The sequence below is a fragment of the Sphaeramia orbicularis genome, chromosome 10 (assembly GCF_902148855.1).
Source record: "Sphaeramia orbicularis chromosome 10, fSphaOr1.1, whole genome shotgun sequence".
Taxonomy (NCBI): Eukaryota; Metazoa; Chordata; class Actinopteri; order Kurtiformes; family Apogonidae; genus Sphaeramia; species Sphaeramia orbicularis.
In genome coordinates, this window is record NC_043966.1 from 193,711 (window position 1) to 218,448 (window position 24,738).

A 24,738-nucleotide genomic window follows, 5' to 3' on the forward strand; every position below is an offset into this window, starting at 1 on the left:
ATGGATGAAGTTTAAAATTCAGGGTTGTTTTTGTAAACATGAAGGTTTTATCTGTTCTGAATAAGTTTCAGATTTGTTGTGAAGGGTGAAGGTGTGGGATTTATTATTTAATATAAAATATGAATAACAGATAACGTATAGCTGCAGTCCATTTGTGTTTGATAACATTAACACCGACACTCTATAAGGTTAGATGCAGGTGACGGTTTGTAAAATGGGTTTGTACCTGTTTATTTTTATCCATTCAACAATCCAGACAGTGATACAACCTGCTTTTGATTAGCTGCAGCCAAACAGCCAGGAGCTGCTCTCACTTCTTCTATCAGATTTGTTCTTTTTTTTGCCCCCAAAAGTGTACAAGTCCATTTAATCTGCCCAGCAACCACAAATGACATTTTGAAGTCTGTGCTCATTTTCCTGCCTGAAAGCAGCAGAAACAGCCAGAGGCCCCCCTGCTGTTTACAGAGTTTACATTGATGCTATCCAGCTTGGCTCGGACTCGCTGTAATAGGACTCAATACTTCGAGCCCCTGGCCACTCACCCAATACACGAAGCACTGAGTGGGTGCGGTGTGATAATAACAGCCAAAGGTAATGTGCATGCAAGAGTAAATGTTAGAGTGTGTGTGTGTGTGTGTGTGTGTGTGAGTTTGGGGTGAAATCTATATTTCTGCTCGGCTGTTCGAGCTCCCAACAGCTGCAGACTGAAACCAGAGAAAGTCAGATGATCGGCCGAATGCAGACTCAAAACAAACCTGCTGCAGAGCTGAATGTTAATGAGGCGACCGAGGGCGTTAATGACTGGAAAATATCTGTTTGCAGCCTCTGCTCTTCCTTTATGTTTCACCTACCAGTTGAAAGACATGGACACGATAACGGAAACCACACCGTCACATGAAGACGTACGTACATATACTTTAAGGATCCATACAGCGACTAAATGGAAATGGATCTACTTTTCCGCAGTAGGTTGTTCAGCTTGAAAGTGAAGCTGATACAGAGGCATTTTACTGTGTAGTACCACAGATTTCCTCTAGATGCTGCTCTAGAAAAAATCCCAGCTCTTTTAACTCATGTGTGGTGCTTGGGTCTGTGGGACCCCTTTTAATTTTTTATTTAAAGAAAAATGATGAGTTTTTTTTTTTTTTTTTTTTTAATGAATTTTTCCTCTCATATCTTGATTACATTGCATTTTATTTAAAAAAAACTAACTAAAAATGAGTAGTACTTTAATTCATAAATGTGATCTGGCAAAGGCAAATACTAAACATATATGTTTTTTATGTTGCTTGTAATTGGGATGAAGTAAACATCTGTTGAGTATTTTAACATAAAATTGTTTGATTATGTTGAATTACAAACCCACAAATGTCCACCGGACCCACAAACACTGGCTGAATAACAAAAATCTGAACACCACACAAGGGTTAAACCTGTTATACACTGTAGTCTCTTCTCACTTCTTTATTTATTGACCCAGAACTGCAGCAGAACTTGAAGTTCTCAGTTCGCTTAAATATACATGACAGAGGAGGGAGAAGCTATGACCTATGTTTTTGACAGTCAGAGCCATTATGTGTCAGAGAGGCAGGATCAGGTTCAGGTTACTTTATTTAGACTTGTAAGTAGATTTGTTTTGCCGTCAGATAATGACATTTTCCAAACACGATGACAATGTAAAATGAAAACACATGAGCTGACTGTACACATGGGGCACAGTCAGGGGAATATGAACATGTTGGGTGAAAAAAAAAACTAGACTTATTTTGTCATTTGTAGCTGATACATAACTGTTTGGGAGTCCTAAAACCAACTAAATGATGTCTAAAAAAAAAAAAGAAAAGCCGATTGATTTTCATTATTTTAAAAGACTATATCCACATTTACATTTTTGTCTCATACTTTACTTGCCCAAGAGAGTGCTGGTTTACATCTCAACCTTAATGATTATAACATTATTTATATTTAATCACTCCAAGCATGATATTGGCATAATATTAAATCATTTGCTTGACAGATCACTTTCATTACCAGCCTCGAGGACTTGAGAATTTACATAACCAGTCTTCATACTGATATCCCCCAATCCTAGACCGATTTTTTTTTTTTTTTTTTTTTTTTACCAAAATTGCAGGAGTTGCAGTCAACAATATACCTGACACTATGGTAATGTTATTTTTGGCAACTTAAGGTGAAATCAGCAACTTTTTTTATGCTGAAAATTTTGCCGATTTTTTATGTATTTTATTTTTATTTGATCGATTTATTTGATTTTTGATTTTTTTTTACCCTACGTAACCGAGAAGATTTTCATAAAGATTTCAGTGAAAATGGCTGAAATTGACTAATGTCTTTGCATGGCCTCAAAGTATTAGAAATATCCTTTCCATCCATGTATTACACTTATATGTCAGGTAAATGTAGGCTGACTCATTATCATCGGAACTATTTTTTTACCCTATGTAACCGCTTTACCATGCCCCATGATTAAAGTGCTCCAGGGTCTTTATGGGTCAAACTATTTCAACTTTTTCATCTTTATTTTTTCACTTTGACAACTTTTTCTGCTCCGACTAATTTGAGCTTTTACGTTAACTTTCAACTTGGAAAAAACAAAACCCAAGTAGAAGCACTGTTCAAGTTTCAAAGAGTTTTATCAGGAAATAAATTACATTTATGCAAAGAGTCAACTCGAGTCACTACTCCAAACCACACTTTTGTATCAGAACAATCATTAACTTCATTGTTTATAGCTATAGCAGCAGTCGACGACATGCACTGATGGTGTTTTGTTCTTGTATGTTTACTTTCATCAGAGCCTGAAACTAAATGTCATCATCAGTCATGCAGGGGCTGCAAACACACGTTTTCATGTTGTACAGTGTGGCTGCAGAAAAACTAATAAGACTGAGGGAAAAAAGTAATACATTTACAGGAAAAAAAAGTCCTGCAAAGTTTATCAGCTGGTTTGGCCTCACGGGATGAATTCAGAACGGCCGTATGGGAGGACTGGGGTTTGTGCCCACGCGAAGTTAATGAACGCTTGTCTTAGTATATGAGAGTTTTATAGATTTAGGCAACAGTGGTCTGTGCATAAAGCAGAATTCCTCAGCAGTATTTCTATTTTCTTTATTGCACCATTGAATACTCAGTGGAACATCTGCAGCTTGAAAGTCAAGTCAGTGCTGAAGCTCCAAAAAGCCCCGACTGCCACAAACTTATTGTTTATTGTTTATACGGATCCCCATTAGCTTCCACCATAGTGGCTGCTACTCTTCATGGGGTCCGTTAAAATACAAATACAGTTACAAAATACATACAAACACTACAAGTCCAAAGTTTGGACTCACCTGGTTTTTCTTTATTTTCATGACTATTTACATCATAGATTCTCACTGAAGGCATCAAAACTATGAATGAACACATATGGAATTAAAGCTGCAAGCAGCATTGGGCGGGACCTCGCACCGGGCGTTCCGCCTCCCCCGCGATCCGCCTCCCGTGACCGTCCACACCTCAGCTCCACTCACACCTCTCCGTCCCCATACCAGTTCCCACCCTTTAGTGTATGTCCTCCTTACATCTGTACAGAACACCAGCGACCCTCTGCTGAAACCACCATCACCTTTAAATCAGACTTTTATTTTGGAAACCCTACTGTGTGTATGTGCATTTGTTTTGTATGTGAGAGAAAGAATCAGTTACAAAAATGAATTGAAATTGTATGAATAATTGAGCATTGAAGTGATGATTTATCACATTTAAGGCTTTTATTTTGGAAAAACCCTATTGTGTGAGGATGTGTGTCTGTGAGAAAGAGTACTTTTGAATGAAGAAACATTGTACAAACAGTTGAGCGTTTGGTCATAAAAATGAAAAGAAGTTATGTAATAGAAATTTTGTATTATTGGTAATTGGGGTTTTATTTAGAAAAAATGTACTCCGTGTACTTTTGAATGTGTGCAAAATTTCCAATATCCAAAATACAATGCAGTAAAACCTGTTTTAAAATGGAGAAAGAAAAAAAAAAAAAACATTTTGGATTGTCTGGGTTTTGAACCAGGGTCCTCTTCATCCATAGGCAGCTACATGAACCACTGCACTAATGACATACACTTCCAAATGTCCACCAGGAAGAGTTTTATAGGGACTTTGTCATTGTGAAAAGTGAAGGTAAACATAGTCTTCAAAAAATCGCCATTATTCCATAACCGTAGGTCGTATCTGAAAAATTCTTTCACTTTTGGATTCTGCAGACTTGTGGGAATTGAATGAGGTATAACTTTTTATTCAAAAGTCTGAAATGAATAAGCAGTAATTGCAGAAACGTAGAGTACCTTTCAAAGGCAGATTGCCAACTTCCTGTTGGAGTTAGCTCATGAGTGTCAGTGTATGATTTGTCGGCTCAATCAGACCAACATTTTGGCATTTGTTTCATGTTTCTGTGACATTCCTACTGGCCGCTAGGGATGATTTTGTGTGTTTTTTAGTACATAGGTGGCGCTACAGAGTCCATTTTGGCACCCAAGGGATTAAATTTGATATTGTATGAAAGTGTTCACCAGCCATGACATACATGGCAAATTTGGTGAGTTTTGGAGCATGTTAAGTCTATTGTCAGGCACACACATGGTTGCACTGGTAAGCCTTTTATAGGGACTTTGTTATTGTGAAACGTGAAAGTAAACATAGTCTTCAACAAATCGCTGTAATTCCATAACCGTAGGTCGTATCTGAAAAATTCTTTCACTTTTGGATTCTGCAGACTTGTGGGAATTGAATGAGGTATAACTTTTATGTCAAAACTCTGAAATGAATAAGCAGTAATTGCAGAAACGTAGAGTAACTTTCAAAGGCAGATTGCCAACTTCCTGTTGGAGTTAGCTCATGAGTGTCAGTGTATGATTTGTCGGCTCAATCAGACCAACATTTTGGCATTTGTTTCATGTTTCTGTGACATTCCTACTGGCTGCTAGGGCAGATTTTGTGTGTTTTTTAGTACATAGGTGGCGCTACAGAGTCCATTTTGGCACCCAAGGGGTTAATTTTTGATATTGTATGAAAGTGTTCACCAGCCATGACATACATGGCAAATTTGGTGAGTTTTGGAGCATGTTAAGGGGGTCAAATGGCAGTCTAAAGTGGAAAAAGTATGAAAATAAAAGAATTGTTATAAATCAACAACCGTACATCCTATCTCAAAAATTTTTGCATGTGAGCATTGTGCTGAGTCCCACGAACGTGTAGATATGTCACATGTCAGGAAAAACTGCAAAGTGAAAAATGAGTTCCAAACATCACAACTTTGCGGGCTTGTAAAAAAAAAACTAAGACAGTTCCGGAAAAAGTGAGAGATCACTTTTTTGAGGAGGTTTCACTCTATCTTTTGATGCTATTTAGAAGTCAATATGACAAACGGTGTCATCGGAGTTAGTTTTAGAAATTTTATTTTGAAAGGCATATTGCGAACTTCCTGTTGGAGTTAGGTCATAAGTGTCAGTGGATGATTTGTAGTGCTTCATCCAACAAGAATTTTGGCACTGGTTTCATGTCTGTACGACATTCCTAGTGGCCACTAGGGCTTTTCCCATTTTTTTCACATAGGTGGCGCTAGAGAGGCCATTTTGGCACCTATGGGGTTAATTTTTACATTTTATCAAATTTTTCGCCAGGCCTGACATGTGTGCCAAATTTGGTGAGTTTTTGAGCATGTTTAGGGGGGCAAATTCCAGTTTAAAGCGTCACGGAAAAATAATAATAATAATAATAATAATAATATAAAAACGAACGAAAAACAATAGGGCCTTGCTTGCAGGCAAGGCCTCTCACTGTGTGAGAGGGCCTTACCTTTCGGCTCGGTCCCTAATAATAATAATAATATAAAAACGAACGAAAAACAATAGGGCCTTGCTTGCAGGCAAGGCCTCTCACTGCGTGAGAGGGCCTTACCTTTCGGCTCGGTCCCTAATAATATAAAAACGAACGAAAAACAATAGGGCCTTGCTTGCAGGCAAGGCCTCTCACTGCGTGAGAGGGCCTTACCTTTCGGCTCGGTCCCTAATAAAAACGAACAAAAAACAATAGGGCCTTGCTTGCAGGCAAGGCCTCTCACTGTGTGAGAGGGCCTTACCTTTCGGCTCGGTCCCTAATTAAAGCTGCAAGCAGCATTGGGCGGGACCTCGCACCGGGCGATCCGCCTCCCACGCGATCCGCCTCCCCTGCGATCCGCCTCCCGTGACCCTCCACACCTCAGCTCCACTCACACCTCTCCGTCCCCATACCAGTTCCCATCCTTTAGTGTCTATCCTCCTTACATCTGTACAGAACACCAGCGACCCTCTGCTGAAACCACCATCACCTTTAAAATGAGACTTTTATTTTGGAAACCCTACTGTGTGTATGTGCATTTGTTTTGTATGTGAGAGAAAGAATCAGTTTGAAAAATGAATTGAAGTTGTATGAATAAGTGAGTATAAAAGTGATGATTTATCACATTTAAGGCATTTATTTTGGAAAAACCCTATTGTGTGAGCATGTGTGTCTGTGAGAAAGAGTACTTTTGAATGAAGAAACATTGTACAAACAGTTGAGCGTTTGGTCATAAAAATAAAAAGAAGTTATGCAATAGACATTTTGTATTATTCTTAATTGGGGTTTTATTTTGAAAAAATGTACTCTGTGTACTTTTGAATGTGTGCAAAATTTCCAATATCCACAATACAATGCAATAAAACCTGTTTTAAAAAAAAAAAAAAAAAAAAAATTTTGATTGCGTGGGACTTGAACTAGGGTCCTTCTGCTCCACAGTCAGCTACATGAACCACTGCACTACAGAGAGTCATGTTAAAAATGCACCTGCAAGACTTTTATAGGGATTTTGCCATTGTGAAAAGTGAAACTAAACTTAGTCTTTAAAAAATCGCCATAATTCCATAACCGTAGGTCGTATCTGAAAAATTTTTTTTTTTAAAGTGTGAAATGAATAAGCAGTAATTGCAGAAACGTAGAGTAACTTTCAAAGGCAGATTGCCAACTTCCTGTTGGAGTTAGCTCATTAGTGTCAGTGTATGATTTGTCGGGCTCAATCAGACCAACATTTTGGCATTTGTTTCATGTTTCTGTGACATTCCTACTGGCCGCTAGGGCAGATTTTGTGAGTTTTTTAGTACATAGGTGGCGCTACAGAGTCCATTTTGGTACCCAAGGGGTTAATTTTGATATTGAATGAAAGTGTTCACCAGCCATGACATACATGGCAAATTTGGTGAGTTTTGGAGCATGTTAAGGGAGTCAAATGGCAGTCTAAAGAGGAAAAAGTATGAAAATAAACAAATTGTTATAAATCAATAACCGTAAATCCTATCTCAAAAACTTTTGCATGTGAACATTGTGGTGAGTCCCATGAACGCGTAGATATGTCACATGTGGGGAAAAACTGCAAAGTGAAAAATGACTTCCAAACATCGCAACTTTGCAGGCTTGTAAAAAAAAAAAACTAAGACAGTTAAGACTAAGCTACGAGACCAATTTTGTGCAGAGGGTTCACTCTATCTTTTGGTGCTATTTAGAAGTCAATAGGACAAACGGTGTCATCGGAGTTAGTTTTGAAAATTTTATTTTGAAAGGCATATTGCGAACTTCCTGTTTGAGTTAGGTCATCACTGTCAGCATATCATTTTTAGTGCTTCATCCAACAAATATTTTGGCACTGGTTCCATGTCTCTACGACATTCCTACTGGCCACTAGGGCAGTTACCGTTTTTTTTTCACATAGGTGGCGCTAGAGAGCCCATTTTGGCACCTATGGGGTTTCTTTTTTCATTTTATCAAATTTTTCACCAGGCCTGACATGTGTGCCAAATTTGGTGAGTTTTGGAGCATGTTTAGGGGGTCAAAATCCAGTTTAAAGTGACGATAGTATAATAATAATAAAAAACGAACGAATAACAATAGGGCCTTGCTTGCAGGCAAGGCCTCTCACTGTGTGAGAGGGCCTTACCTTTCGGCTCGGTCCCTAATTAAAGCTGCAAGCAGCATTGGGCGGGACCTCGCACCGGGCGTTCCGCCTCCCCCGCGATCCGCCTCCCGTGACCGTCCACACCTCAGCTCCACTCACACCTCTCCATCCCCATACCAGTTCCCACCCTTTAGTGTCTGTCCTCCTTACATCTGTACAGAACACCAGCGACCCTCTGCTGAAACCACCATCACCTTTAAATCAGACTTTTAATTTGGAAAACCTACTGTGTGTATGTGCATTTGTTTTTAATGTGAGAGAAAGAATCAGTTTGAAAAATTAATTGAAATTGTATGAATAAGTGAGTATAAAAGTGATGATTTACCACATTTAAGGCTTTTATTTTGGAAAAATCCTATTGTGTGAGGATGTGTGTCTGTGAGAAAGAGTACTTTTGAATGAAGAAACATTGTACAAACAGTTGAGTGTTTGGTCATAAAAATGAAAAGAAGTTATGTAATAGAAATTTTGTATTATTGGTATTTGGGGTTTTATTTTGAAAAAATGTACTCCGTGTACTTTTGAATGTGTGCAAAATTTCCAGTATCCAAAATACAATGCAGTAAAACCTGTTTTAAGATGGAGAAAAAAAAAAAAAAGTTTGGATTATCTGGGACTTGAACCCAGGTCCTCTTGCTTCATAGGCAGCTACATGAACCACTACACTAAGGACAGCCATAGACAGCTGCCCACCAAGAAGAATTTTATAGGGACGTTGTCATTGTTAAAAGTGAAAGTAAACATAGTCTTCAAAAAATCACCATAATTCCATAACCGTAGGTCGTATCTCAAAAATTCTTTCACTTTTGGATTCTGCAGACTGGTGGGAATTGAGTGAGGTATAACTTTTTATTCAAAAGTCTGGAATGACTGAGTACTAATTGCAGAAACGTAGAGTAACTTTCAAAGGCAGATTGCCAACTTCCTGTTGGAGTTAGCTCATGAGTGTCAGTGTAGGATTTGTCGGCTCAATCAGACCAACATTTTGGCATTTGTTTCATGTTTCTGTGACATTCCTACTGGCCGCTAGGGCAGATTTTGTGTGTTTTTTAGTACATAGGTGGCGCTACAGAGTCCATTTTAGTATGCAAGGGGTTAATTTTGATATTGTATGAAAGTGTTCACCAGTCATGACATACATGGCAAATTTGGTGAGTTTTGGAGCATGTTAAGGGGGTCAAATGGCAGTCTAAAGTGGAAAAAGTATGAAAATAAACAAACTGTTATAAATCAATAACCGTACATCCTATCTCAAAAATTTTTGGATGTGAGAGTTGTGCTGAGTCCCGTGAACGTGTAGATATGTCACATGTGGGGAAAAACTCCAAAGTGAAAAATGAGTTCCAAACATTGCAACTTTGCAGGCTTGTAAAAAAGAAACTAGGACAGTTATGGAAAAGGTGTGAAATCGTTGTATTAAGGAGGGTTCACTCTATCTTTTGGCGCTATTTAGAAGTCAATACCACAAACGGTGTCATCGGAGTTAGTTTTAGAAATTTTATTTTGAAAGGCATATTGCGAAGTTCCTGTTGCAGATAGGTCATGAGTGTCAGTGGATGATTTGTAGAGCATGATCCAACAAAAATTTTGGCACTGGTTTCATGTCTGTACGACATTCCTACTGGCCACTAGGGCAGTTGCCGTTTTTTTCACATAGGTGGCGCTAGAGAGCCCATTTTGGCACCTATGGGGTTAATTTTTTCATTTTATCAAATTTTTCGCCAGGCCTGACATGTGTGCCAAATTTGGTGAGTTTTCGTGCATGTTCAGGGGGTCAAAATCCAAGTCAAAGTGGTGTGTGAATAATAATAATATAAAAACGAACGAAAAACAATAGGGCCTTGCTTGCAGGCAAGGCCTCTCACTGTGTGAGAGGGCCTGACCTTTCGGCTTGGTCCCTAATTATGGAGTTAAAAAAGTGTGACATACCATAATTTCCGGTGTGTAAGCTGCTACTTTTTTCCTGCTGCTCAAAAATTGTGACTAATTTACGTTTTCCAGGCTAACGATCGATCTGGCTGTTGAAAAAGGAAATAGAGCTGCTGCATGTAAGCTTAGCATCGATGAATTGATGGTGAGACGTTGGAGATGGGGTGGGTGTGGCTTAGAGTCAGGTGTGGCCAATAGTCCAGGAAGTACGGTAACTCAAAGTATGTTTTATATTTTAGATTCTTCAAAATAGCCACATTTTGCTTTTAATCCTGCTTTGCACATTCTCTGAATGAGCTTCATGAGGTAGTCACCTGAAGTGTTTTCCAACAGTCTGAAGGAGTTCCCAGTGATGCCGAGCACTTGGTGTCCATCTGTGGTCCATCTCATGTCATTTAAATGGAAGGTGTGTCCAAACTTTGGACTGGTGGTGTAAACAAAAACAAGTTTACAATTCATTGTTATCATCAGCCAGCTGAACATTTCATCTTTTTTATCTTTTATCTTTACAGCATCTTGAATTGTGAGAGTCAAAACAATCATCTGCATTACTGCGTTTCCTTGAGTAGTTCCTGTTTGAGTGTTTTTTTTTTAATGAATGTAAGCTTTTCATGGTCATCAGATATGACCCATTTGGACGTTCAGAGGCTCCATAGTTACCATGGAAACACCGTCATCTTCTACAACATTGATTCACCAGTAAAACCCATGGAGTTGGATCAATGACAGCGGATGGAAACATTTGGTTCTTGATATATTTTGTTGAAAAAGTAACTTTTTTGCAGTTTTCTTTGTTTTTGATATAATGACCCTCAACTTTAATCTGAGCTTTTACGAACATCTACACGATCAGTGAATTAAATACAGGAAAATACCTGATTTATACTGATAAAATGAAAAATACGGAAAATAATACCATAATAAACTGTGATAAATCACTAAAGAAAGGTTAAATATAGAGAAAATTTCATTTTGGAACTGACACAAAAGTAGTACTGGGTCTTTATGGGTTAATCGTCTCTAATAAATAATAATTAGTGTAATGAATTTGTATTATTATCATTATCAATACCAGGTTTCATTCAACACATGTTAGATGTTTGTAATTGTTTGTGCTGCTTCTTGTCATGGGGTCAGAGGTCACACTAAATATTGACTTTAACTTTTAATCCCATTTAGTTTTTTTGTCTGTCTTTTAAGGCTGTGGACACATTTCCTGTATATTCTTGTTATGTGTGTGAAAAATAGAGAATGAGAAATAAATATGTACATATGATCATTTCAACCCTGAAGAAACAACAAAGATAAAGGTGGACTTTTGCACAGAACTACAAGGCTGAAATTTTATGTACTAGCACTAACAATATTATTTTCTGAATGTATAAAGTCAATCAGAGATGTTCTGTGTGGAAGGCTGTTATGATTTCACACAAACTAACCTTTACGTCAATTAGATTACATTTACCGTCACAGCTCCTTTTCATTTTTGACCATAAACATAAAATGAGAATCAAGACACAGGTGGAATAAATCATGTTTTCCCTCAACAAATGCAAATGAAACAAGGTTGCCATCGCTATTCAGATTTTTTCTTTGACCTGAGCAAATTAGAAAGAGAAATATTACATATAGTATTTTATGCAAGTGATAAATAAGCCCCATTCCACACATATTCATACACTCTGCCTCTTTTTGTTGCTGTGACCTAGAGCAATGAAAACCCTCATGATTTGCAGCTGGTATAGAAATTATGGAATGTTTTGAAGTAACATTTGCAGGATATTTTGCAGTCTCTGCACTACTGAAGGTTAGATTTGCAAGGAAATTATCATCAGAATGAGGAAGATGAATTGAAAGCGCTTTTATTTTACTGTGTTTATTGGTTTTCGCAGCCCTAAATGTGACTTTAACGTGACTTTTTACCCTAGGACTATGGAAATCCTTCTGAAAGTGAAAAAAGTGTCAGTCAGTCTAACAAGAGACCAGCATTTCTCCTCAGTGCATTGTGACACCGACACTACAGTGAAGAAGGTATTGATCTTCAAGCTTCTGAACAGTGGAGAGAAGGTCCATGAACTCACCACCCTTCACAAAAGGCAAGGAGGTACCACTAGTACCACCAACACCAACCACTAGGACTAGTACAAATGACCTATATTTATAGCATTTACTAATGATAACATTTCTGTAAATAATAAATGAATTGCTTATTTATTTCACCTGAGAATGCACACAGAAAAAACTAACATTATATACAAAGTATGCATTTGGTTTTCTGCTTTGGATTAAATAATGTATACACATATACAGACTAGCACGTTGAACTGTGGGGATCCACAGGTTCTAGATGTGGTAGTTTTTATTAATAATAATAATAAGAAGAAGAATAAATCACATTTATATAGTGCTTTTTTGGACACTCAAAGACACTTGACAAACAAACAAAGAAAAGAACAGAGTGGCTCATGAAAATGCAAGTTTGAACAGGTGAGTTTTGAGTTGTGATTTGAAGTTTTGCATGGAGTCCAAGTTCCTGATGTTTTGTTTTAAAGCTCATTTATGTTCACTTTACGTACATAAATAGTCCATTTCTAACATTGTCATGGGTCCCTGCCTTCATACTTGTATGCGTCCTGTACATTGGAATGAGCGTTTTTCAATCAATCCACCAGAGGGCGCTGCTCTTAATGACCATACTGGCCGAATACCACGAAAAAGAGTAACGTTTTTGGAGAGCAAGAAAGTCAATAATAACAAACATGGCAACGACAGAGGAGGTTTTACTGATGTGGATACTGATGTTAATATTCAGAAGGGCAGTTGTCATAAATATGTCGGTAGTTTTTCACTAACTCACTTTGAAAGCTACGATTTATGTAAATTATTCAGTTCAAATCTCAACACTACCTCCACTGTTGCCGATGGTACTGCTCCGTTTCGACCGTCTGGGTACACATCCGCAAGCTCCCATAAAATGGACAGAATTACACACATCATGTACTCAGTAGACGGACAGAACGCTCCATTCATATCCGTCTTCATCTTTAATGTAGAACATAAATGAGCCCTTATGCTGTTGCGTATTCGTGCGTACTGTATCATATTTGCCCAGCAGTCATCGCCAAAGTGTTCTGAACATAGCAACATGATTGTAAGGCTATTGTATTCCAGAAGTACTTATATCTCCCAAAATATTGGTCCTATCATCTTGCCGTTTTCGCTAGTCTGTTCCTTGACCAAAACTACGTAAGTATGACAAACTGCAGCAGTCAGCTCTTTACGGAAATTGTGTGATTCCCGAGACAAACACACACACACACACACAGAGGCCACTTGGCTTTTATGATGTAGATACAAACACTTGTTAAATTTCTTTTTTAAAAAAGCAGGAAAGTTTTGCTCATTGTTGGATTTGCAGTCTTGTCTCCCATGTGGACATCCACAGACTGGTCCAATTACCCAGTGAACCGCTGAGTTTCCAACCACTGTATTTAACATTAAACATTATTTTGTGCACATGCTTGAATGGTGCAATAAAATATGCAATTGATTAATCATTTACAGAAATGTTTGTGCTAGAAATAATAAATATAGTAAGTCATATTGATCATAACAGATGCTATCATCTCCATTGGATTTGAAGAGAATCGTGCAGTTAATTAGTATGTTCATGTCTGAAGGTGGACCAGATCCAGCCCAGGTCTGACTTCATCTATTTGTTCTGCAGCAAATCGCCACTTGGTGTTGCAGCCTCCAGGATCAGGATCAGGACTACACAGACCACCATGGCCCATAGTCCTGACACCAGATGAACATACAGTACATTATCCTTGGAAAGACAAAGTGAGGGTCTTACTTGGCTCTAGATGATGTGGAGATGCTTCGACCCTGATCAGAATGGGAGGATAGGATTAAAGAAAATAGCAAAATTATCACATAAACACTTCCAAGTAAGAAAATCAGGGAATACATGACAAAGTTAGTGTTGGCGTCTTGTTTTCTCGACAGCTTAGAAAAATTTAAGCGGGCTTACACATAACTCTCAAAGCAAATAAAAACCTGTAAATAACATAAAGCTATTGTTTTCATGATTCTTTTATTCAGCAACTACACAGATTCAGATGGAGAGGAGCATTAACCAGCTAATAGCAGCCTGTTGTTCTGGACAGTCACAACCTCGGTAATAAATTTTAGAGACGTTAATTACTGAAATACACAACATTATTCTATTTTCAAAGTAAGAATTCACTGGTTTTAATTAAGTTCAGTTTGATCTTCTTTCATTTGGTTCATTACAATTAGATTACAGCTCAATCAGTGTTTTTGTTCATTTGTGTGCATTGAATGAAAAATCAGCACAGGCTGAACATGAAAAAGAAATAAATATTTTTTTCTTGCTTAAATTACTGATTAATACAAAGTCTATTATGTTTGTAAAGTAAGAATGGAAACAAATGAAAATAATGATTTGCAGTACTCAAAGACAATGATGAACATGAGAGAATAAACTGATTTCATATCATATATTACAGAATTAACACAGGATGTGACAGTTTTCATCCATGTATTAGAGCAGTTTTATTCTTGTGATGGAACCCCAGATGGGTTAAGGATATAAACAAAGTTATATATTGCAATGGATGAAGTTTTGTAGTTTTGTCAAAAGGCCAACTGAAGCACAAATAATGGAAAAACAAAACAGATATTACTCAAGTCACTAAATTAATCTCAAAGGAAAAAAGGATGCCTAACTCAGGCCTCGTCTGGATGGAGATGAAAACAATATTTCTCTTTCATTTTAAAAGTTTTCCGTAAACATGATATCATCTTAAGAAATATGTGTCCACACAAAACCACTGAAAATGCTGTAGTGTATATGCCAGGCCTGTTAGTGGCGCTGTAACACTGCCACAGAAAAAATACCAAAAACAGAAAAGAAGACAAGTTCATATAAAAATCATGTGTTTTAAGGGAGTGGTGGGAAACTTTTCTTTATCAGACCATGCGTTGGTTTGTGGCGCTGGGGTGGCAGATGGAGAAAAGAAGAGAGAAAACTCACAAGGCTCAGATTAGGACAAACTGGGTTAAATAAGACACTGTCCTTAATAGGAAAACATGAGACAGGAAAATAACTAAAGTCTAAAAGTACACTATACACACACACACACACACACGCCACAAAGATAAAAATCACAGGTATACAATGTCAGTCAGTGATCAGCAATTAAAATACAGAGGGTTATTTGTGCCAATATTTCCAACAGATGGAGGTGTACCTTGTGTCACTCAGGTTAGAGTCATTACGATTCCAGATCCCTTGAGCCTGCACATGAACTTCTATATAAACATCTTCAGCAAAGCATGAAAAGTAGCAACATGTCACAAAAAGAATACTTGCACTTTCCCACCTTGGATTTTTCAACAATATTCTAAGAGCATCATTATATATAACCTTAATCTTATTCAGCTTTGCTTTACACCATAGGTGAGCTGTATAAAGTGAGGTACAGTACACTCTAATCGCTGTAGTGTTTCTGAGACAGTCGAACATGTTCTTATGAACTGCATAAAATACAAAAGGGAAAGAAGTAAGATGAAGAGGAATATAGAGGACATGGGAGAATCATTCAATATCAAAGAAATTCTAAGCTAATCGGCAGAACATAGAGTAATTAATTTTTTTTTTTTTTTGAGTTCTTGAAAGCAATTAAGATTAGAATCAAAATATGAGGAATTTTTTTTCACATATAAAACCACCACCAGAACCAAACCCTGGTTAAAGACAAAAAGCAACTGTTCTCATCTGTAAATACTGTGTATATTGTGTGGGAGAGTGAGTGAGTGAGTGAGTGAGTGAATGCTTCATATATAAATGCAACACTGGATTATCGAATTGTATGATATGATGAACGTTTCAAATCAAGTATATTTTACATATATTATATTTTTATGGATGGTATGATCGTTCTAAATGTTGTATATTTTATATTGTGCTGCAATGTTGCAGATGAGCCCAACCGGGGACTGAAGTTGAGAATTAGCACTAGTTATAAACTCTATATGCATCACATCAGCTGCAAATTTGTAACTATGTTTGACTGCACTGTCCCTTTCAAATAAATCAATAAATCAATAAATAAAAAATAAAACAATGTCATTTGTATTGAAATAGCATGTAAGCTATAGAAGATCATTCACATCTGGAGAGTGGCGGAAATGGACTACTAAAGTTTGCAACTGCTGTTAAAAAAAACAAAGAAGAAGAAGAGAGGTGGGGCTACGGCGTTCATTTCAGAAAAGATGCATATGGGTCGATGACATGAAAGTCCATGGGTGTTTTGTTGAGACTCTGGGACCCTGTGCCAGAAACGAGTGTATTCAGGCTCTGAAAACACCGGTTCCAAGTGGATGAAACACCCAAAACCTCCTACGACCCAGGAAAGTCAAAGTTTGGGCTTTTTTATACTCAGTGCCAATGAAAACGCAACACTTGAATGTGTTTTATTGTTCCTGAGCTGCACCAATATGTTTCAGTTTCACCTGTAGAAGATAATCCCAGACAGTTTCTTAACAACCTGAGACGGGCTGAGCTGTTGTCACGCTTGAATGAACTTGTCTGCATTCATCAGACTTGTTTTTCTCATTGCTCAGCAGTGAACTGCTCAACTTAAGGAACTGTGGTCAGTTCAGGAGTGCTCATGTTCTGTATGTAAAGGAAACTGAAAAGCATGAAAATCATTTGCAATAACTCAGCGATGCCCAGACTGACACCTGACCACAGATGCCATGCTATGGGGCTCCTGGAGGCCGGAATTTCTGCTGGGCAGGTGGTGCGCCGTTTTGGATGCAATGTGTCCACCATAGTCAGGAACAACAGAGGCATGAAGAAACTGGACAACTGCAGACAGACCTGGACCTGGACCAGCACCTGTGACCACGCCACAGCAGGACCGCTACACTGAGCTGCAGCACCTCCAGGACCGCTACACTGAGCTGCAGCACCTCCAGGACCGCTGTGGGACTGTTGGTTTTGGGGGTCCTGGAGTTTCTTTCTTTATCCTTATTTTTTGTCAACAAATTTGGATGTGATTTTTTATTTTTACTGTATAGAAATGGCCTATGATTAATTCCAAAGAGCTTATGGAATAAAAATCCTGATCAATTTAAAAAATATATATAAAAATCTCCAAGTGTTGCATTTTCATTGGCACTGAGTATACTTTAAATAATGGTTTTGATTGGAAACAGCAGAATGCAACTGTTTTTTTCAGATACATTTTTATTATGGAACATCCTCTGCAGTGGACAGGGTTTTTTTTGTTTTTTTGTTTTTTTTTAAGTTAAAGTTGTGAAACTCTTGTCACCTACAGTGGACAAAAATGCACGACTGGGTATGAAGAGAATGAGATGAGATTTAAAAAACCCGAACTTTTGCAGATACTCTTCAGCTCATCTCCATGTGGATGGTCCTTCAGTCTGCTGGAGTCTTCTGCCGTGTCCTCTCCTTGCTTTTATTAGTGGGGGCTGTATGGGCTTTTCAGTTCCAGTCTCCCTAAACTCTTCTCTGAGATTCATTTGATTGTTTTTTTTGTCCATCCATTCATCTGGGTTCTTATGCACCAAACAGAGGATATGAGAGCGGGTTTCGAGTCGGCCTTGATTAGACGTGTGTGGGTTGTGGTAGTGGAATGAGTTAAGGCTTAGCGCTAGTTTCAGGAAGGCTTTGTCAGATTAGCTTTCTTTAACCATGTTGATGAAAAATAACCAAACAACAGCAGAATACTGGTCCTTACTTTCGTTCACTGCCTACATTTAATCCAATGAAAGGACAACAGGTAGCATCTGAACCTGCGTGAACTAATGGGAATCACTCAATGTAAACGTGGTCCAGTTTCTAGGGTTTAGTAAAGTGACAACACCAACAAATGCATCAATAACTACAAAAGCACTCGGACAGCGCAGACCTCAGATAAGGAAGATCAGCCACCACCCCCCCCGTCACCACCAAAATTTAATCATTTGTTCCTTGTGCCAGTATCAACACTTCCTGAAAATTTCATCAAAATCCTTCCATAACTTCTTGAGTTATCTAGCTAACAGACAAAACACAAAAGCTCACAGTGTTGGTTCTACTGGATCTAAGCGCCGCTTTTGATACGGTAGACCATCACGTTTTATTAAATAGACTCAGACACCTAGACGGCTTCTCCGGTACTGTTTTTAACTGGTTTTGTTCTTATCTCACAGACCGATGCTTTTATGTAAGTATGGATACATGTTCCTCAGGAACACATGAAATTGGATGTGGGGTTCCCCAAGGTTCAATTTTAGGTCCACTCCTTTTTAATCTGTACATGCTTCCCCTTGGGGACGTCATCAGGAGACACGGCATCAGCTTCCATAGTTATGCTGACGATACACAGCTATACATCGCCGTGTCTCCTGATGACACAGGGCCAGTTGATGCCCTTTTTAACTGCATTGTAGACATCAAGTCATGGATGGCAGAGAATTTCCTACAGCTCAACCAGGACAAAACTGAGGTTTTAGTTATAGGTCCTGAAGGCCAGAGAGAGAAACTTTTACCAAAACTAAAAGATCTTAAACCAACACAATCAGTAAAAAATCTGGGCGTGATTTTTGACTCTGAGCTGAATTTTATCCCACATATCAAAAATATAACAAAAACAGGTTTTTATCACCTTAAGAACATAGCCAGAGTCCGCCCGTTTCTCTCTCAGGCCAGTACGGAGGTGCTAATGCATGCTTTTATTTCCTGTCGCTTAGATTACTGTAATGCCCTGCTCTCTGGTCTTCCCAAAAAGAGTATTTTAAATCTCCAATTACTACAAAACTCAGCCGCACGCGTGCTGACAAGGACCAGAGGGCGGGAGCACATGACACCGGTTTTAGAGTCGCTGCATTGGCTCCCCGTACGCTTCAGGATCGATTTTAAGGTTCTCTTGCTGGTTTTTAAATGTCTTAACGGCCTTGCGCCCTCCTATTTATCTGATCTGCTTTTACCATATCAACCCTCGCGGACCCTGAGGTCCTCCGGCACTGGCCTTTTAACCATACCAAAACCCAGAACAAAAACCCAGGGTGAGGCAGCATTTAGCCACTATGGCCCCCACCTGTGGAACAGCCTGCCGGAGCGCCTCAGGACTGCACAGACTGTTGGTATTTTTAAAAGAAGATTAAAGACACACCTTTTTAATCAGGCTTTTTACTAATTTTTTAAACTCTTCTTGTTCTTATTTTGTTTTATTTATCACTGATACTTTATCTATTCTATTTTATTTATAATCGTACGTATTTTACTCTTGGTACTGTATTTATTTTATTTATTCTTAGTCCTATGTTCTGCTTTTAGTCTTTAGCTTTTAACACCAGTGTTTCCTCAGGGGGGTCCTCCACACTGGGAGCTGTGTCTGCTCTGCTAGTGGGGGTACTGTCCTTGGGTCCCTTTGGCCCGGCCGGCTGGGGGTCCTCCCTTCGATGTGGGGGTCCACCTGTCTGTCGGAGTGGCACGGCCTGTGGCTCCTCCCAGTGTGGACGGCCCCAAAGGGGGCGTTTCCTTGATCCTCATTGCCATGCCAGGTCTCCCTGTTGTGTGCGTGTGTGTGTGTGTGTGTGTGTGTGTGTGTGTGTGTGTGTGTGTCTAGTATGGAGGGTGGGAGGGAGGGGTTTTCTTTGTAATTGTTTTTCTGTTTTTATTGTGTAATTGTTTTTAATTCTGTAAAGCACTTTGTGTTGCATCTGTGCATGAAAAGCGCTTTATAAATAAAGGTTGATTGATTGATTGATTGAACATCATTATTATTATGTATGACATAAAGATATGGAGCCATAGAGACCTGGCTTGGTTTGGTCAGTGTGATTTTTTTCAAAATATAGCCGTCGTGTGGAAATTGCCACTTTCTCTCTGTCTCTTTAAAGGGCTCATATTTGTCTAAACCCACTTTTGTTAGTCTGTGTCATACCTGCAGCCAGACGTTAGTCTGGTTTTGTCTGTCTTTTATGTTTGTTTGTCATTTCCTGTTTTATTTTGTTATTTTTCCCCTCATGTGTCTTGTCTGCCGTCTTTACTTCCCTTCCTTGATCGTGTTCACCTTTCCCCTGATTACCTGTCTCCGCCCTGATTTGTGCCACCTGTGTCTCGTTGTCTTCCCTCCCTTTTGTGTATTTAAACTCAGTCTCTTCCCTCTGTCAGTCACCAGTTTGTTACTCTCGCAGTACTTACCAGCGTTCTGATCTTGTCTGTCTGTTTTTGATTCCTGTTTTTGACCCGTTTTGCTTACCCAGTTTTTGCCTACTGCCTGCTCCCTGTCGGTTCTGTCTGCCTCATCTGATACCCGGTTCCGATCGCCTAGCCTGACTTCTGGTACGTGAGTTTAGTCCAACCCTTATGTCCTGTTGCCTGTTTGATAGCTTGCCTGTGTATGACCTGTTTCCGTCCCTGACCTCCCTCTGCTTTAGTTTAGTTATCTTCTATCTGTTTGTGACTAATAAATCCTTTAAACTTTATATTCCACCTCTGAGTTCTGCATTTGGATTCTGTGCCTGTGCTAAGGCCATTACAGTCTGTGGTTCATTCATTTGTGTATTTGGACCCTAATAGTTCAAACACTTTGAATCTGAACCCTCCAGCTGCTGCTAAACTATCTGTATATTCATTTGGGCAAATGTCAAGTGGATTTCTACAACTTATTTCAAGTCCTGCTTTCTTTGTTACGTTTTTATAACTAGTTATGTCATGACATTTGCATATATCACGTCCAGACTTCAGACCAACATTTCTGAGTTTGACATAATTGTTTATCAGTAGCAGCGGTTGTAGTAAAAACCAATAATATGTCCAAACTTGGAGAAGATTACCTAAAATGTTCAGTGACTGGTTGTATTAACAAACACAAGTGGCTGAACAGTCACTGTCAACCGCCTGGAGGGGGTGGAGCCTGAAGTGGCTAATTTATTTTTAAAGGGCCAGCGCTCCAAACCATCTTTCTGGTGTCATTACTCAGAAACAGTGTTGCAGATGGACCTGTGGAGTTGAATGAATGAAGAATTCAGACCCAAGCAGAGCATTTACAGTTTATGCAGACCACAGGGACATGTTTGAAAAAGCATAATTCCATTTAACACAGCTAAATATCACTCCTTTAAGCTAGGCTACCCAGAGATCCAAGCTGGCCACCCACCTACCACTAACCCTCTCCACTTACAGTATTGTATATCCACTCCATGTTACACCTTGTATAAACTAAAATGGGTAAAATGCAGACTGAATTTCCCAACGGGGATAAGAAAGTGATTTAACCTTTAACATCTGTAGAGAGGAGGCAGTGCTGGGTCACACGGACATAACAAACTCAAATAATGAGAGGCAAAATCAATCCGCTCAATAAAGACTTTGAACAAAGTCTCACTCTAATCATTTCTGACCCATGTTGTGCTTTAAAGATTTAACAATGTCAGCATCATCTTTAAAGTACAAAATGCTCCTCTGTTGTGTTATGTTTAGACCCAGTTTTCAGGTCTACTTTATGTAGATCTGCTTCTGTACTGTACATTGCATTGCTGTCAGGTGGTCCCACAGGCCGTCCTACAGTAAAGTATAAATATAAAGCCGTACAAGCGGACAGACCATCGTAACGCCTGTTGACTGACGCCATCGCCGCCGGCTTTCTTCCCCGTTAGCAGCTTTGCCCTCTGCTTCTGACGGTGCTTGAAAATCCTCTCCTCAGTTCAACAGGAAGATGAAGGCGAGCCGGTCCGCCTGCAGAGCCTCTTCGCCTCGGGCGTCATGTCGGAGAATTTGTTTTGTTTTTCCACCTCACTCGTCTTCTCTCTTTTAGCTCGAGTCCTTCCCGTCTGCAGAAATAGACAGAAGCTCGGTGGGGTTTGGTGGTGCAGAAAAACAGTTGAATATCAAAACGATCACAGATGAGCTGCTTCATGAGCCGCTGCTTCTGTGTGTGTGTGTGTGTGTGTTACCGAACAACACAGAACGACAAATACAAACCAAATGGACTCAGTTCACCTACATGTAAGCTTTAACACACAGAGGTAATGACGAAAGCTCTATTCACACTGGAGTCCTGTAGATATTAACCTCCATGTCTGTTTTACTTGAATCCACTGACATTATATCATCGATCAGTGTTAATTTAGCACCTTGTTTTTAATTTTACCTTGTACATATCCTATACACCTGAACATATCCTTGTGTCATATATATTTCTTTTATCTGTAGCAGAGTTGGCTTTTTGTATATTTAGTATTTCTTTGTACGTTTAATTTTAACCCATAAAGACCTAAACATCCACCATCGACCAAAAGCAACTATTGATCTAAACTGCTGATTCACTAATTCTATCAATCCATGTAAATAATTGGTGTAAATTGCAGTTTGTCGTCTTTTCATGGTCATCGGATATGACCCATTTGGATGTTCAGAGACTCCATAGTTACCATGGAAACACTGTCATCTTCTACAACATTGATTCACCAGTAAAACCCATGGAGTTGGATCAATGACAGTGGATGGACACACTGGGGTTATGTTCAGATATTGATATATTTGACTGAAAAAGTCACTTTTGCTTCAGTTTTCTCTGTTTTTGATATAATAATTCTCAACTTTAATTGGAGCTTTTATGAACCACCCTCACCTGTCTGGATGGCCCCCTCACCCCCACCAGATGTACCCCTCAGCTGTCTGCATTCACCCCCACCCTACTGCATCCTTACAGACTGGAATTACAGCAGCAAATGGATGTCTGTCGGTCCGGGTCTCATCTACAGCCAAGAAGGAGGGTCTAAGGACAGGGGATGCCCAGGACATTGATCCATTTGGTTCACTGACTGTTTACTAACTGATTACTCGACTGTTTGTTCATTTTCATTTTTTTGTTTTTTTTTTTAAATCAATTCAACAATTTCTGTAAAGCCCAGTGAGGCGACTTTGTTGCGATATTGGGCTGTATAAATAAAATTAAATTGAACTGATGAACATCTATATGATCAGTGAATTAAATATGGGAAAATACCAGATTATTACTGGAAAAATGCAAAATATGGAGGATTATTCTATAATACATGGTGATAAATGACTTAGGAAATGTTAAATATGAGAAAAAAATCATCTGGGGACTGCCTCAGAAGTAGCACTGGGTCTTTATGGGTTAAGAGAAAGTTTCCCATGCCAAACTGTTTCTCACAATATACTTACTGATGGGAGACCTGGTTCATTTGTGTGGGATGTGGGAATTTCAAAGTCCCAGCAGTCAGGACATCCAGGAAAAGTTTGTGTGTATCGGTGTGTGGGGTCAGGCTTTGGAATGGGTTGGGGGTAGACCTCAAGCAGTGTCCAAAAATTCAAGAAAATGTACAAAGAAATGTTATTTTCACAATATCTGGCTCAAGGAAGGGTATGATCATTATTTGGATTGTCAGGTTGTTCTATTGTATGGTGTGTGTATATAAACATGGGGGTGCAGACGTGTGTGTACAGCGGTAGACAAACTGGTGTGTGTCACATCTGCTCCCAGACGTTAATCTGGTCTTGTCTGTCATTTCCTGTTTTATTTTGTTAAATCCTCCTCATGTGTCATGCCTGGTGTCTTTGCTTCTTGTCTCTAATTTGTCCCACCTGTGTGATTACCTGTCCCTGCCCTGATTTGTTCCACCTGTGTCTCATTGTCTTCCCTCCCTCTTGTGTATTTAAGCCCTGTGTTTCCCCTTGTCCTGTGCCAGTTTGTATTTACCATTGTGTGATACTTACCAGTGTTTTTGGATCCTGTCTGCCTGCCTGTTTTTGACCCGGATTGCCTTCTCTGGCTCCTGCTTTTGCCTGACCCTTGTCTGCGCTTCTGCCTCCAACGATTCAGCGTGTGTTCGACCTACTCGCCCGTTTCACTGGTACGTGAGCCTGCCTGTTTCCTGTGTCCTGTTGCCTTTCCGTCTGCCTGCCCGTGTATGACCTGGTTCGTTTACTGACTTCCCTCTGCTCTCCCTTAGTCAGTTTCCCAACGTGTTTTTCCAGTCCGGGCTGTGTGGTCCCATCTCCGGTCCAGTTCACGGACCCTGTGAAGAATCCAGGACTCTGTGTCTTCAAGATTCTGTTTATTCACACTAACAGAGATTTGTCAGTTAATTTTGTGTTTAATAAACACTGTAAACTTTTACGTCTGTCTCTGGGTCTTGCATTTGGGTTCAGTTTTCGTACTCAAATCTTTACAGTGTGTGTATGTGACTGTATGTGTGTATGTACATGTGTATGTGTGTATGTACATGTGTATGTGTGTATGTACATGTGTATGTGTGTATGTACATGTGTATGTGTGTATGTACATGTGTATGTGTGTATGTACATGTGTATGTGTGTATGTACATGTGTATGTGTGTATGTACATGTGTATGTGTGTATGTACATGTGTATGTGTGTATGTACATGTGTATGTGTGTATGTACATGTGTATGTGTGTATGTACATGTGTATGTGTGTATGTACGTGTGTATGTGTGTATGTACGTGTGTATGTGTGTATGTACGTGTGTATGTGTGTATGTACGTGTGTATGTGTGTATGTACGTGTGTATGTGTGTATGTACGTGTGTATGTGACTGTATGTACGTGTGTATGTGACTGTATGTACGTGTGTATGTGACTGTATGTACGTGTGTATGTGACTGTATGTACGTGTGTATGTACGTGTATGTACGTGTGTATGTACGTGTATGTACGTGTGTATGTGTGTATGTACGTGTGTACGTGTGTATGTGACTATG